Below are 15,894 nucleotides of genomic sequence, written 5' to 3'. Positions count from 1 at the left end.
ATAGTACAGAGTTCCCATATACCCCCTTTTCTCTACTTCCCACTAACACCCTCTGCACAGTTTCCCTTATATAATATCTTGCATTAGTGTGCACATTTATTACAATTAATGAGCCAATATTGATACATTATTATTAACTAAAGTCCAGAGTTTACACTAAGATTCACTCATGTTGTACAGTTCTATGGGTTTTCACAAATGTGTAATGTCATGTATCCATTACTGTAACATAAAGAACAGTTTCAACATTCTAAATGCCCTGTGCTTCAATTATTAATCCCACTCTCCCTTCCTCTGATTCCTTGGAAACCGTTGACCTTTTTACTGTCTCTATAGTTTTGCTTTTTCCCGAAATGTCAAATAGTTTCAATCATACAGTGTGTAGCCTCTTCAGACTATCTTCTTTCACTTCACAATATGCATTTAATTTTTCTTCATATTTTTTCATAGCTTGATATCTCATTTCTTTTTATTGTTGAATAATATTACCTTATGTGGATGTACTACAGTTTCATCATCCCTTGCCTATTGGATGGGATCATGGTTGCTTTCAGTTTTGGGCAAATATGAATAAAGCTACTATTCATGTACGTTTTTGTTAAGACAATGTTTTCAAATCGGGTGAATATCTAGGAACACAATTGTTGGATAGTTTGCTAAAACTACATTTAGCTCTGTATGAAACTGTCAGATTGTCTTCCAAAGTAACTGGGTCATTCCGCATTCTGACCAGAATGACTGAAAGTTCCTGTTGCTTCAAATCTGTGCCAGCACTCTGTATTGTTATTTTTTGTATTTTAGCCATTCAAATAGGTGTGTACTGGTATCTCATTGCTCTATTAATTTGAAGTTCCCTAATGAGAAATTATGTAGAACATCATTTCATATGTTAGTCATCTATATATTCTTTGGTGAGGTGTCTATTCAAAACTTTTGCACATTTTTCATTTGGGTTGTTTGTTTTCCCAATGTTTTAAGTATTCCCATTATGCATGTGTTACACATTCTGGTATATGCTGTTCATTTTTTTCATTATTTTTTCTTTGGATTTCAGTTCAAGAAGTTTCTATTAACTTATCTTCAAGCTCACTGATTCTTTCCTCCACCACCTCTAGTCAACTGACGAACTCATAAAAGGCATTCTCTGTTTGTCACAGTGCTTTTTATTTCTAGATATTCCTTCACATTTTTAAAAATTTTCTTCTCTCTGTTTACATTACGTATCTGTTGTTGTGTTATCTTCTTTTTCCATTAGATTCTAAGTACATCAGTCACAGTTATTTAAATTCTGTATCTCATAATTCCAAAATCTGTGGTTCTGCTGCTTGCTTTGTCTCTTACAGTGTTTTTCCCTGCCTTTTAACATGCTTTGTAATTTTTTTTGGAACTGGATATGATAAATCTGGTAATAGAAACTGAGGTACTGACGCTTTTATTGTGAAGTTTTGTGTTATTCTGGGTAGGATCTGGGATGTGTTCAATGTTTTCTATAGTTTTAGTTGCCAAAGGATTCAGTTTCCTCTAGGAAGCATGGAGGAAGGGGATGCAAGAGAAGAGAGGGCTGGGTTTGTCAAAGTTCTTGGTGTAGAATACATCCAACTTTTCCTCCTTGCAGTTCTCTTCTCTTTGCTCTCACATAACACTTTCTCCTCGCTTTCTTTCCATCTCTCCCTGGTCCTTCTCAGTTTTCTCCATCCAACCCTTAAATAAGGGTGCTCTGGGTGCTCCCTGGTGTACTGTTCCAGACCCCATCAACCTCCTTTTCACATTTCCTTTTTGACCAATGGCTTTTTACAAAAGTCTTGTCTCATTACCAAATTTTAGATAATTTTCTCTCATCTTTCTGTTAATTTCTAGTTTGGGTCCATTATGGTTAGAGAACATTCTTTATTATTTCAAGTCCTTTTAGTTTCTTGAGGTTTATTTTATGCCCCACTATTGTGATCTATCTTGGTGATTATTACATGGGTGCTTGGAAAAATGTGTGTACATTGCCGTGTAGTGTCCTATATATGTCATTTAGATACTTACGTTTGTGTTGTTCTGGATCTTCTATTTCCTTGCTGATTTTCTGTCTAGTAGTTCTATCAGTTGCTAAGAGTGGAGTGTTGAAGTCTCCAAGTATAATTGTGAATTTTATTATTTGTCCTCAGCTCTATTAGCTTTTTCTCCACATATTTTGAGGCTCTCTTGTTTAATGCTTACACGTTTATCATTATCATGTCTTCCTAGTGAATTTGTTATTTTCTTTTATCTGAAGTCTACTTTATTTGATATAACTGTAGTCAGTCCTGCTTCTTTAAATTCATGTTTCCATGACAAATATTTTCCCATTGTTTTCATTTCAATCCACCTATGTTGTAAGATTCTTGAAGGCAGCATATAGTTGGATCATGCTTTTTTCCACTCTTCCAATCTCTGATATTTCATTGATATGTTTAGGCCATTTATATTTAAGGTAACTATTGATTTGTTGTTAAGTTTTCCATTTTATTATGTGTTTTATATTCCTTCCCTCTGATTCTTATTCTCTGTTTCTCTATTGTTGCCTCCCTATGGATTACTTGAACATGTTTTTAGGATTGCCTCTTGATTTGTTTATAGGATATTTGAGTATGTTGTTTTGAATAACTTTCTTAGCGGTTGCTCTTGATGTTGTAAGATCATACTTAATTTATCTGGTGTCAATGTTTTACCACTTTGAGTGAAGTATGGAAAAGTTACTTGCATTTAGGTCCCCTTACTCTCGCCAGTTTTTATGTACAAATTACCTTGATTATTTCTTCTACATGCATTTAGCTCCTCATCAGCTAGTGTTATAATTTTTGTTACAACCATCAATATGATTTTTTAAAACTCAGAGGGCGGTTAATCTATTGTATTTTTCCATATTTTTATTATTTCTTTTTTTCTTTCTTCTTGAGAGCCCATGATTCTTTCTTTTATCATTTCCTTTTTGTTTGAAGAATTAGCTTTAACATTTTTAAAAGATAGTTCTTTTAGTGGCAAATTCTTTGTTTTCCTTCATCTGAGAACATCTTTATCATGATTTCATTTCTGAAGGACACTTTTGCTAGATATAGAATTTGACAGTATTTTTCTTTCAGCACTTGAACATTTTTCTAGCATTTTCTTCTGGCTTCCATGATTTCAGGTGAGAAATCCACTGTTATTCAAAATGGTGTTCCTCTATAGGTAATGCATTGTTTTTCTCTGGCTGCTTTGAAGCTTTTTATTTGTCTTTAGTTTTCAGAAGTTTAATTATGATGCATTTAGGAATGGATTTCTTTGAAATTATCCTATTCTGGGTTTGCTCAGTGTGTTAGTTTGGAAGCCCCTGGAATGTGATCAGAATTGGAGTGGATTTTATACAGGAGATTTAATAAGTTACAAGTTTACCATTCTAAGTCTATGGAAATGTCTAAACTAAGGCATCCAGGGAAAGATATCTTAATTAAAGAAAGGCTGATGCATCTGGAACACATCTGTCAGCTGGGAAGTCACGTGATTGGTCCGTTGCTCCTGGGCTCTTTTGCTTTCAGCCTCTGTTCCTGTGGGGGTTCCTCACTTTGCTTCTCTGGGGCTGGCTTTATCTCTTGGCTTCCCTTGGTTCTCTCCAGGTTCTGGCAATGTCTTCTGGGCTCCAATTGTCTACAAACATCTGTGCCTCTGTTTTCCAAATATCAGCATCTGTGTGAGCTTTGCTCTGAAGTTTCTGTCAGTTCTCCCCCTTTCAGCTCTGAGGTTTCTGTCGTTTCTGGCTCTCTACAATATGGTTCCTATTTTATAGTATTTCAGTAAACTAATCAAGACCCAAATGGAATGGGTGGAGTCACATCTCCATCTAATCAAAAGACCATACCCACAATTGGGCATGTCACACCTCCATGGAGATCATCGTCATGGAGATAATCAGATCACTTAGGTAATCTCCATGGAGCTAACCTACAATATTAAATTCGGTTAAAAGAAATGGCTGCCACCACAAGATTGGATCAGGGTTAAAACATGGCTTTTCTGGGGTACATAATACTTTCAAACTGGCACCCTCAAACTTTAGAATATAGGTTTATGTCTTACCAAATTTGGGATATTTTTGCCTAGTATTTCTTCGAATATTCTTTTGGCCCCATTCCATTTCTCTTCTTCTGGGACCACAGCAATAACAATGTTGGATCTTTTACTATTGTTTACAGGTCCATGAGACTCTGCACATTTTTTTTCAGTCTATTTTCTCTCTGGTAAATTCTATTGATCTGTCATCAAGTTTACTGATTCTATCCTCTGCCAACTTCACTTTACTACTGAACTCATTCAGTAAGTTCTTTTTCATTTCAATTAGTAATTTCCAGTTTTATTTTGTTCTTTTTTATAACTTCTATTTAACTGCCAAGATTTTCTTTTTATTTTTTCCAGAGAATTTTGATTCCTTATTGAAGCATTTCTTTATTATGGTTGCCTTGTAATCCTTGTCAGATAATTACAAAACTGTTTCATTTCATTTTTGTTGTCAATTGACATTTTTTTCCTCATTCATGTTGTGATTTTCCTGGTTCTTTGTATGATGGGTGATTTTCTGTTGTAATGTGGACATTTTGGCTATTATATTAGGAGACTCTGTGTCCTATTTAAATCTTTTATTTTTAGCCAGCAATCAACCTGTTTAGGTTAGGCACCAAGTCCTGCTTTACATTTGTGCATTGTGCTTCCAATGACAATTTAATTTTCAGGCCTTTGTGGTGTTATTTTGAATTTCTTGGCTCATGTGGTACCCCTAAGATTCTCTATGATCCCTACCCTACTAGTGTCACCTGTGAGGACAGAAGGTGTTTCCTATGCAGTCTATCTGGTGTCTCTAGGTTGGGGAAGAGAGTATTGGGTCCACATGGATGGAGAGCACTTCCTGGGCCAGTCTGCTTGTGGTGGTAGAATCCCCCTGATGGGCTGCTGGGTTGCTTGAAGTCTCTGAGTAGGGGAAGGAATTCTCTGGTCCATGGGGAAAGGGTACTTCATGGCCCGGGCGTCTTGTTATGGTAGGATCCCAACTGTCTGTACCAGTAGTCCAATCAGTGTTTCCTTTTTGGGGAGGGAAGTCACTGACATGAAGAGACATGGAGCATTTGCCTTGCTTGCTTATGCACAGGGCTCCAGCTCAATTCCCCTCTCCTGTGGTCTCAAGTCCATTTTAGTTGTCTACCGGACTCCTGTTTCCTTTGGGTGAGAAATGAACTTACCTGGCCCATTTCTTTTCTAGTAAAAAAAATTGGGGTTGAGGAGGTGCTGGGTCTGAATCACCTTCTATCACCTTCTGGGTCATAGGACACCCAGAAACTGTGCTTTTCCTTCAGTTCTGGGTCCTTAGCTAGTCAGCCTTCCTCTTTTCACCTTTCAGAGTATTATTGTGATTCACTCTTATGTTATTTCCAGGGTTGATAGTTGTGCTTGAGAAGGAGGATCAGGGATAGATGGGTCCACACCATTTTGTCTAGACTGGAAGTCTGCATTTCAAAGCTTGTGCAATATCTGGCGCTAGGACACTGATCTCCAAACTTCTACTCTAATCTTCTGTCCAACAGATGCATTATTGTACTTTGTTCTTTGGTAGTAACTTATCTTTCTGAATGTAGGTGTTTCTCTGATTATGTAGGTAGTGATCTCATTAAAGAAGGCTGGAGCTTTGATGCACCCCAAAACTTCCTTTCTAATTTGAAGTAGTAGCTACCAATGTTGGGGTACACCAATCCTGTAAACTTCCAGCTATTTGATATTCTTCATCTGAGTGAAGAGACCTCACCAAGGTCCTACGTAATAGCCATGGGAATCGGATCTCCTAACACTCGTTACAAGGTTCTCTCCAATAGGCTCTTCCTTCTATTATAGCTTGCTTTTCTAAAGAGTAAACAACACATATGTTCTTCTTTGTGGTTAACCTGAAGCATAGTCCTGCAGATAATTTTAAAACAATAATGAAACCAAATAAAAGCCAGTGTTGTTATTATTATCCACCATATTACTGCATTTCTAAATGATGTCAGTAATTTAATTCTTTCTCCCCAATTCCCCCCAAATCTTGTGTTAGTCTAAATTCTAAAAGATTGCTGTAGATAATGTTTAATAAAAATATGTAAAGTTCAAATTAGCACATTTTAGTACCTATCCTTTAATAATCATTTTATTATACAAAAAACTTCCTTTGGAGACTCCTTGTTATACAGTTGACCTGGACATAGGTTCACTCAGCTTTCCTTTCCCTTTCTAAAGGACAAATTGTGTTGCTTCAGTTCTGACTTTTCTATGTGACCATTTGTTGGTTTTATTTATTCTTAAATTGGTGAAACAAAGTGCAAAGTATGAGGTGTAAAATTTTTGTTTTAGAAGTACAAGATTTTTCTGTACTTGAATGCAAAATAGTAACTGAATTGAACACTATCTTTAAAAATGAGATTTATTCTTTACTGAATAATTTATTTTAAAACTACAGAACAAATAAAAATTAAAACGTTGTATGAGTTGTACAATTTAGTAATTGCCTGCATTTTGCCTTTTGCAAACTTTTCATTTTCCTTAAAATTCACTTTTGTGATTTACTCTCATGATTGTATATAAAAAGTTCAATAAAACATAATTTACACTTCGTTTCTTTTCTGACCATTATTATGTAATTTAGTTCATGGCTACTGCTGAAAATGTGTTCTATCAAGGAGAGAGTGTTAAAATATTCATGTGACACACTAGTGATGCCACTGGTGGGAGGATTTTACTGTCTAAAATTTTTCAGGATTCAACCTTAGTTAATGGTGTTTTGTTCTGTTTTTGTTTTCAAAAGCTATGGGCAAAATATATGTGGATCTATTTCTAGATTCTGTTATGTTCCATTGAGCAATATGTCTACATTTTTGCTAAGGCTAAATTACTTTAATTATTTTAGCTTTATTGTAATCTTTAAACTCAAATAGAGTCCTCTAACTTTATTCTTATTTTTAAAATTGCTTTGGTTATTCTAGGTCATTTTCATTTCCTTAAAAACTTTAGAATCTGTTAAAAAGTCTGAAATTTTGATTAGGAGTGTTGTTCAATCTAGAAATCATCTTGGGGATAATTGTCATTTAAACAATATTGACTGTACCAATAAATGAACATGGTATATATTTTATTTGTTGTCTCATTTGATTTCTCTCAGAAATTTTTTTTCAAACTTAGGCATTTTTATTTCTTCCTGTTGGCACAGTGAGCCAAACTGTCCATCAAATAGAAAGGCACTTATTACTACTGTCAGTGGAGGGGTCTCACCACATGGAGGGCAGCAAAGAGCATATCAGTGGCTGCTACCAGGAACAGCAGTCCTAGGGTCCCAACCCACTCTATGGTTTGCAGGTATCAGGGTTGCCAACAAAAGCACGACTAACATAGGCGCTGAATAGAAGAGAAATTTACTCACATAGAGAATAGACAAAACAAGGTCAGCTTCATTAATGGACATCAGTAACCATGCCCAAGCCAATAGATCTCACTTTGTGGCTGACATAAGATGTTCTATATGCACCCCTTTTGTGTTTGTGCCATAGTGGAAGGACATTGCTCCTTCTGTACCCCCAAGCTGTGGGGTTGAGCCAGGTGCTATAAAATGCACCTACTTTCTCCAGGTGTCACTAGTGAATGCATACATAGGCTTGCAGCCAAGGGCCAGCGGGTCATTATCTGCTAGGGGATGTTTTTCCGCAAGGCATTCCTGAGAAGGGAGTCATCCCACATTCACCATCCACCCTAGGTGCCAAACACAGGATTTATTTTATGGATTACAAGGATAGGTGGCAGGCAGTGCTCAGACAGTGACCTATCATACTTCCTTTTCAATCTTCATGCTTTTATTTTTTTTCTTGCCATGTTATAATATCTGTGATCTCCAGAACCAAGTTGAATAGAAATGAGAGCAAACATCGTTGCCTTGTTTCCAGACTCAGAGGAATCAATTCATACTTTCATAATTGAGCATTATGTTAGGTAGGTTTTTTCATAGATGCTTTTCTTAGTTTGAGGAATTTTCCTACTATTCCTGTATGAAAAGAATGTGTATTCCACAGTTGTTGGATTGGATACCTGTTTCTATAAATATCTATTACATCCAGGTGGTAGTGTTGTTCAAGTCTTCTATGTCCTTGCTTTTATGTCTGGTTGGTCTGTCTATTCATGAGGGAGAAGTGTTAAAATCTCCTACCGTAATTGAGGATTTGTCTATCGCTCCCTTTAATTCTGTCAAGTTTTGCTTCATGCATCTTTAATCTCTGATATGAGGCACATACACATCTGTAATTGTTAATAGTATGACATAAGAATCCCTCTTTATATTTTCCCATATTATTTGGACAGCTTAGAAGTCAGCTAGTTATTGGGCAGAAATTTCCTTTAATGCCTAGAATCAATAAGTCTTCCCGCCTTTGCCAAGGGCTCTTGTGTGTTGGGGCAGGCAGTTCACAGTTCTGCCATCAGCCTTAACCTTCCCCTTGCACAGAGCTTCAAGGTCAGCCAGAAATGAGAGCTTTGGGCCTTTTCTGGTTTTTCCCGGGCATAGGCACACTTGTGTGGCTTTCTAGAGTCTCAGGAATATGTCAGAGTTCTTCAAAGCCTCATATGTGTATCTCCTTTCCCAGATTTTCCTTTTAAAGCTTTTGGCCAACCTCTTATTTGCCTCAATTGGTATGGCACGCTCAGGCAGCTGTGATGTTAAACACTTGACAAATTCCAAGTCAGATGGGATAGGGCTTTTCTTTTTCTGTGTCTGAGTGAAGTCAAATAGAGACAAGCCTTCTGAATGGGACTTTTCCAGGTATCTTCCAGACAAATCACTTCAAAGACAGCGACAATTACTTGGGGATAGAGCTTTCTGGGGTGGCTCAAACCCATTTGCCCTCTCTATTGTCTACTATACTGCTGGTTTTCAGAGCTTTCATAATTGTGATGCTGAAAGAGGGTTACTTGAACAGAGCAAGTTAAAACACCATAAGCCCACTGTTCTTACCAAGACTCAGTCATTAATAACCCTCTTCAGATTTGAGTGCTGAAAGAAAAATACTGTCAACCACAAACCCTATACCCCACAAAACTATTTTTGAAGAATGAAGAGAAAATAAAGACATTCTCAGATGAAGGAAAACTGAAAAAATTGTCCCTAGGAAAACTACCTTTAAAGATCGGCTAAAGGAAGTTCCTCAAACAGAAAGGAAGTTATAAAAGAATCTTGGAGTATCAGTGTTTTTAGTTTCTTGAGGGTTCCAGCAAATATCATGAAATGGGTTGGGTTAAACAATGGCCATTTATTCACTCATAGTTTTGAGGGTAGGAAAAAGTCCAAAGTCAAGGCAATACTTTCTCCCTGAAGACTGGTAGTGTGGGACTGGCAGCTGGTGATCTTCGATACTTGTCACAAGGGCAAAGTACATGGTGGCATCTCCTGGTGTCTCCCTTTGTTGCTGGATTCTGTTAATATTCAGCTTCTTGTTTCCTGTGGCTTTCTCTCTAAAGTCTGAATATCATTCTGCTTATCAAAGACTCCAGTAATAAGATTGAGACCCATCCTGATTGAGGTAAGTCACACCTTAACTGAAGTAACCTCATCAAAAAGTCTCATTTGCGATGGGTTCACACCCACAGGAGGAATCGCTTTCAAAACATGTTTTTCTATACAGTTTTGCTCTAACAGACATGGAGGTTAATTGTAAAAATAAGGAATGCATTATGGGTCAAAAACAAACATTTCTTTCATGTTATGCATATTTTGGTACTGTTATATTGGCTTTAATTCAAAATTGTAGCTTGTAGTATTAGTTTTCTTTTATTGGTATTCTTGCATATACTATTCATTCAATGAGTGAGTTACGACTTTCAAAAAAGATACATGTTTTTCTGGGGTACATACAGCTTCACACAATCATAATCAGGAAGGAGCAATGAGCGTTGAAAGAACAGAAATATGTGTACATATAATAGAATTCCCCTTTGCCTCATGAGTGTTATAAATCATATTTGGTGATAGAAACAAAAGGTATAGCAACATCTGATACTAAAGACAATGATATTTAAAAGTGGTGAAGGTAAAGGAACCAAAATTAAAGTTAGGCTTCCACATTTCACTAGAAGTGGTAAAATGTTGAGACCAGTAGATTGTGATAATATGTATATTATCACATATGTATATCATGTGTTTATCATAATACCCAGAGCAAACATTATGAAAACTATACAGAGATGTCATTCTAGTTTGCTAGCTGCCAGAATGGGATATACCAGAAACAGAATGGCTTTTAAAAAGGGGAATTTTATGAGTTGCTAGTTTACAATTCTAAGGCTGAGAAAATGTCCCAATTAAAACACATCTATAGAAATGTCCAATCAAAGGCATCCATCCAGGGAAAGATACCTTGGTTCAAGAAGGCCGATGAAGTTTAGGGTTTCTTTCTCATGTGAGAAGGCACATGGCGAACACAGTCAGGGCTTCTCGCTCATCTGGGAAGGGCACATGGTAAATACCGCGTCATCTGCTAGCTTTCTCTCCTGGCTTCCAGTTTCATGAAGCTCCCCAGGAGGCGTTTTCCTTCTTCATCTCCAAAGGTCGCTCAATCGTGGTCTCTGCTTTGTGGTGCTGCAGCATTCTCTGCTCTCTCAGAATCTCCTTCATTCTCCAAAATGTTACTTCTTTTATAGGACTTCAGAAACTTATCAAGACCCGCCCAAATGGGTGGAGACATGTCATCACCTAATCCAGTTTAACAATCACTCTTTTTTTTTTTTTTTTTTTTTTTTTTTAAAGGAAAGACAGAGAGAAGGAAGGAAGGATAGAAGGAAGGAAGGAAGGAAGAAAGGGAAACATTTTTAAACATTTTCTTGTTTTATTGTATTCTGTTTCTCCGTTTTTGTTACATGGGCTGGGGCCGGGAATCGAACCGAGGTCCTCCCGCATAGCAGGCAAGCACTTTGCCCGCTGAGCCACCGCGGCCCAATCACTCTTGATTAAATCACACCTCCAGGAAGATGATCTGATTACAGTTTCAAACATACAGTATTGAATAGGGATTATTCTTCCTTTATGAAATAGGATTCTGATTAAAACATGGCTTTTCTAGGGAACATACATCCTTTCAAACCAGCACAGATGTACTTTCAAAAACACTAAATATAAATCAAGATGGAATCCCTAAAACTGCTCAGGTAACACACTGAAAGGCAAGAAAAGAGAATCAGAAGAAAAGGAATCAGAGGAAACAGAAAACAAATAATAATTGGATGATAATTACCTTAAATCCTAGTTGCTTCAATACACCAAGCAAAGAACAGAGATGGGCATAATATTAAAAAAAAATCTAAATTATAGACTGTCTACAAAAACTCACTTTGAATACAAGGACACAGGGATCTTGAGAGCAAAACAATAGAAGAAAGTATATTATGCAAACATTAATTTTAAAAAGCAAGAGTGACTATATTAATATCTGATTAAGTAGAATTCAGAAAAAAGCAAATTAATAGAAATGAAAAGACATTGCATACTGATCAAAGGTTCAATCCATGTAAAAGACATAAGGAATGTAAATGTGTAGGCATCAAATTGGGCCTTAAAAGACATCAAGCAAAAACTGGTAGAGCTGAAAGGAGAAATAGACAAATCCACAGTTACAGTTTCAGACTATAATTATAATTTTAACTTTCTTCTTCTCATCAATTAATAGAAGTTTTAGAAAATCAACCGGCTTATAGAAGTACTGAACAATTCAATCAAGCAACAGAATCTGATTGACACATACTGGATGTTCCACCTAACAACAACATAATCCATATTGCTTTCATGCACCCATGGAACATTGACCAAGACAGACCATATCCTGGGCCATAAAACAAACCTCAACAAATTGGTAAGAATTGAAAGCATGCAGAGTGTGCTCTTTGACTATAATGGAACAAACTAGAAATCAATAATAGAAACATAATGGGGAAATCAACAAACATTTGGAGACATAACAACACACTTGCAGATAATCTGTGGGTCAAAGAATACATCTCATGGGAAATTAAAAATACATAGCACTGAATGAAAATTGAATACAACATATCCAAATATGTGGATGTATCTAGAGCAGTGCTGACAAGAGAATTTATAGCACTAAATGTTTACATTAGACATGAGGAAAGGTCTCAAATCAGTCATCTAAGTTTCTTCTTCAAGAAAGTAGGAAAAGAAGAGCAGAATAAATCCAAAGCAAGGAGAATGAATAAAATGAGGATGATTGGCAAATAAGCACATGAAAAAATTTTCAGCATAATTAATTGGCTTGGAAATGTAATTCATAACCACAATGAAATACCACTGCATAACTATTAGAATGACTAACATTAAAAATATATAGAAAAGAAAAATTATATAGAAAAACAAACTAAGTACTAATCAGGTTGCAGAGCTACTGACACCCTCATAAATTCTGGTGGGAGTGCAAAATGATTCTGCTACTCTGAGAGACAATTTGGCAGTTTCTCATAAAGTTAAACATATACTTCTGATATGACCCTGTAGTCCTACTCCTAAGTATTTAATCAAGTGAAATTAAAACACATGTTCAAACAAAAACCATCATGTGAGTGTTTAAAGCAGCCTTATTTAAAATTATCAAGCAAGAATTTGAGACAATACAAACATTCCTCAGTTGGGGAATGGATAAATTGTGATGCATCTATGCACTGGAGTACTACTCTACAAGAAAAGGAACAAATATTAATATACACAACAATATTAGTGAATCTTACTTGCATTATGCTGAGTGAAAGAAGCAAATCTGAAAAGACTACACGCTCTATGATTTCATTGTTATAACATTCTGGGATATGCAAAATTATAGATAGGGAGAACAGACCAGTGGTTCTCAGAGGATAAGTGTATGGAGCTGGAGCTTCGTCTGCAAAGAGGTAGCATGAGAATTGAATTTTAGGGGCTTGTGATGGAGCTGTTCTATGTCTTGATTGTGATTGTGGTGGTAGTTGAATGGTTGTGCATTGTCAGACCTCATCAAATTGTACAACAAAAGAATGAATTTTCCTGTATGTAATAAAAATTTAGTTTAAAAATGTAAATGAAAAAAGATCCCAGTGGCTTCTTTGTATATGGGAGGAGATCAGTTAGAAAGTTATTTCAGTTTTGTACGTGAGGGTTGATGATGGCCTGAGCCAGGGTAGTGACAGAAGAAGTAGATCAGAGTGGACATATTTGATAGCTGTTAGGAGATAGAATAGACAATGCTTGGTGATCGAGTATGTGACAGAAGAAGGTGATGAATCTAAAACTATTCCTAGGTTTCTAATTCATTAACCAGAGTCAGTATTGTTGTTTACCAAAATAGAGAATAGAAGAGGAGGGCCATGTTTGGGCAGGAAGACAATACATTCATTTGCAGAAATGGGACATTGTGGAACAAGTTCTATCTGCCTGTGGGATATTAAGTTAGAAATGGCTAGAAGTGGCTTTGATATTCGGGTTTGGTGCATAGAGGGAGTGGTCTGGACCAGAGATCAAGATTTCAGAACCCATCAGCACTGAAGTGCTTCAGCAACATAAACATGTTCCTTGCCTTATTTATCCCCTCTGTTACATTTGATAGGTCATCTCTTCCTCCTTTTTGAAGGTCTCTACTCTCTTGACTTCTGTGACTCTGCCTTATCCTGGATACTCCTCACACTTCTGTGACATTTATCCTAGTCTTCTCGGTGGATGTCTCCTTGTACATCAAATAAATATTTCTCAGGAATCTCTGTGTGCAGGTGTCATACTTAGTGTTGGGAATACAATAGCAAATAAGAACCAGTCCCTGATCTCCAGGAGTGAATAGTCTAGTGAACTTTTCCTTGGTTTGCCTTTTAACTGTTGACATTTCTAGGAGTCTGCCTATTTCTCTTTCTGATGTCCATACATTCAGTTTGTTCTGTCTCAGCCCAGTCTAACAATCCTCTATGCTTACCCCTTGTCATTATCTTTAGTCCTTGACCAAACGAACCTATACATACATTACTTGAATTTATGCTCAAGTGGTGGTCCAAGAAACAGAGCAAATGGATTATAGCCCTGGCTCTGCCCTTCCATGGTTGGGTGACTTTAGTATGTCCTTTGCCCTTCTCTTTGCTTTGAGGTTCCGTCTGTACAGGCTTTAATTCTTTTTCTTCAGGATTTTCTCCAGATCTTTATTTGAGTCTTCTCTCTCTCTTTTTCTTCTTCTTCTCCTTCTTCTTCTTTTCCTCCTCCTCCTCCTCCTCCTCCTCCTCCTCCTCTTTCTTCTTCGAGCTTCATGTGAGCTAATATACTTCAGAGCCTAAAGGGCATTTATGACTACTAAGTTATCTTCCAGATCCTGCACGTCTGATCCGTTATTCAGTCATATCTTGGTCATCTCCTCAGTCAGCAATGATATTGGAGTTCATTCTTTAGAGTATCACTGAGCAACGCTGAAGCCCCCGAGACCAACCATCCTGAAACCCACTTGTATCACCATTCCCACTTCTGGCCTGCCTCCTGCCTAACCCCATCCTGTTCCAGGGGTACAGTGTATTCTTGGGAGAAAGCCATATTTATCATTAAGGCAGCTGTGTCTCCTCCTAGCCTAGTCTGTGCTAGGGAAAACTACCTGCCCAAGCTGGAGCTGTTGTCTCCCAGGTACAGAGACTATTGGTCACTTGGTGCTCTGTCCATGTAGAATTTGGCTTTTGTAGCACCAGCTTTAATGCTCTACAATCCACATTTGCCTTTTCTGCCAGAACCCGTATGCTTCCAGAACATTTTCCAACATCAACTTAAGATTTCCATGTGTATGGGTATCCTGTTGACTGAGTCCAGCATTTGAAGTTTTCACCTCTAAGATACTCCACATCAATTCTTGGAGGGTAAAAAGAAGATGCTTATTTTCTCACATAGGGATGTAAAAACTGAACTCATTTATTCACCAAGTGGTTTGTGTTCCCAGCTGTGGCTCACTCTATCAGCTTTTCTTGGTGGCCTCAATTAGAAAGTACCACAATGCAGTCCTGTTCCGAATATATTCAGCTTGTCCATGGAAAGAGACAAGCTGATGAGCACATTAATACTCCTTGCATCAAGTTATTATTTCTTCTTCTGCATTAAACTGAGACCTCAGCAGAATTTCTGAATCTTATTATCTCCCCAGCTTGCAGAAATGTCTAACCCTTCTTTCTGCAGGTTGAAGTCCAAGATCACAGGCTTCATGAGCCATGGGAAGGAGCACAGAGTTGCCATTCATTCAAGGCAGCATGTGCTGAAGACAGTCCACTTGCATTCAGGCCCCAAGGAAAGACTTCTCAGTTTAGCAAAATTTCAGGACTCATTGGCTTTGGCAGCTGCTCAGTCAATTTTCACTTTAATTTTTTATTGCTAGAGAACAAAGCCTATGAAAAACAATGTTTTCTTTTGTGCCTGGGCTGCCAGGAAACTGCCAGCCAAAAACAATGCCCTGTTCAGCCCTTTGCCCTCTGTCTCAATAGCAGGGAATACCCTTTGCCTCTCTTAGCCCCAGTTGTCCAGCTGGGCACTGCATAATGGCCTTTAGGTGGCCCCATAGCCTCTAAGATGAATGGGGAGGTGCCCGAATACAAAATCTATACTTGTTCACAGGGTTGTTAGGGTCTAAGAGAGGTTTTCCTTGGGCCTTCAGAATCTGGCCTCTGTATACCCCTCAAAGCTCATCTTTCTCCACTTCCCTTCCACTCACTGCCCTCTAGACACATGAGTCTTATCTTAGCTACTCTTATGCATCAAGCTCTTTCTGTCTTGGACCCTTTATTCATGCTGTTCCATTGGCTTTGTATGCACCCCCTCCCCAGCCTTGCTACCCCACCATCTTCAATTGACAC

At 37.5% G+C, this 15,894-nt stretch overlaps 1 long non-coding RNA gene across 1 annotated transcript in view; it reads right to left on the bottom strand.

Moving 5' to 3' along the window:
• Positions 1-15,894, bottom strand: part of LOC143671593 (uncharacterized) — a 128,239-nt gene that overhangs the window by 86,305 nt on the left and 26,040 nt on the right. The gene's annotated exons all lie outside the window — the stretch shown is intronic.

Source organism: Tamandua tetradactyla, chromosome X (genome assembly GCF_023851605.1).
Source record: "Tamandua tetradactyla isolate mTamTet1 chromosome X, mTamTet1.pri, whole genome shotgun sequence".
Taxonomy (NCBI): domain Eukaryota; kingdom Metazoa; phylum Chordata; class Mammalia; order Pilosa; family Myrmecophagidae; genus Tamandua; species Tamandua tetradactyla.
The sequence above is the reverse complement of the archived record's forward strand: the minus strand, read 5'-3'. Positions and strand labels throughout refer to the sequence as shown.